Source organism: Otolemur garnettii, unplaced genomic scaffold, assembly GCF_000181295.1.
Source record: "Otolemur garnettii isolate 467f Iridium unplaced genomic scaffold, OtoGar3 scaffold00243, whole genome shotgun sequence".
In the NCBI taxonomy this organism is placed as follows: Eukaryota; Metazoa; Chordata; class Mammalia; order Primates; family Galagidae; genus Otolemur; species Otolemur garnettii.
The window spans coordinates 524,392-525,422 of NW_003852638.1; positions in this window are offsets into that span (position 1 = coordinate 524,392).

The following is a 1,031-nucleotide window of genomic DNA, read 5'->3' on the forward strand; positions in this document are numbered from 1 at the left end:
GAGACAGACTCTCACTTTGTTGCTCTTGGTCGAATATTATGGAGTCATAGCTCATAGCAACCTTGAACTCTTGGGTTCAAGTGATTCTGTTGTCTCAGCCTCCCAAGTAGCTAGGACTACAGGTGCATGCCATAACGCCCAGCTATTTTTAGAGATGGGGTCTTGCTCTTGCTCAGGCTAGTCTCATACCCATGAGCTTAGGCAATCCTGCCTCGGCCTCCCAGAGTGCTAGGATTACAGGTGTGAGCCACCATGCCTGGCCTTAAATGTACCGTTTTTTTTTTTTTTTCATAAAACACTCATTACAAAATTTTACAAAATATTTCTCTATATGTTGATATATAAATACAAAACATATACAATATTAGTTTGTTATTTTTTCCTATAATGACACCCTTTGGGGCTTTACCTTTAAGTAAAGCCTTAATTCCGATTCTTTTTTTTTTTTTTTTTGGTAGAGACAGAGTCTCACTTTATTGTCCTCAGTAGAGTATCATGGTGTCATACAGATCACAGCAACCTCCATTTCCTGGGCTTAGGCGATTCTCTTCCCTCAGCCTCCCGAGTACTTAATTCCAATTCTTTTGAGTTAGGAATGAGCATGGCTCAAATGAATTCTGAAACCTCAGCTGTGCCAAGAGTTAGAGGGGCCAGAGATCCCTGATGACTTCAGCAAGTTTGGGTGAACAAAAGTCATTTGCACTGGTACTAAGACTCCAACTGTCAGTGAAGTGGTGGGGATTTCTGAAGGCCCACTTCAGTCACCAAGATGTCAACCTTAAACAAGGAAATTCACAAAATATAATTAAATATAGTATTTATTTGAGCTCAAACCTTGAGGATGGCCACCCAGCACCATCCATTCCTGAGTATTTGCTTCAATTAGCAGCACTTACAAGTGGTTTTTATTATTTGGATTTTTTTGAGACAGAGTTCCATTATGTTGCTCTCAGTAGAGTGCTGGGTGTCTCAGCTCACAGCAACCTCAAACTCCTGGGCCCAAGCGATTCTCTTGCCTCAGCCTCCCAAGT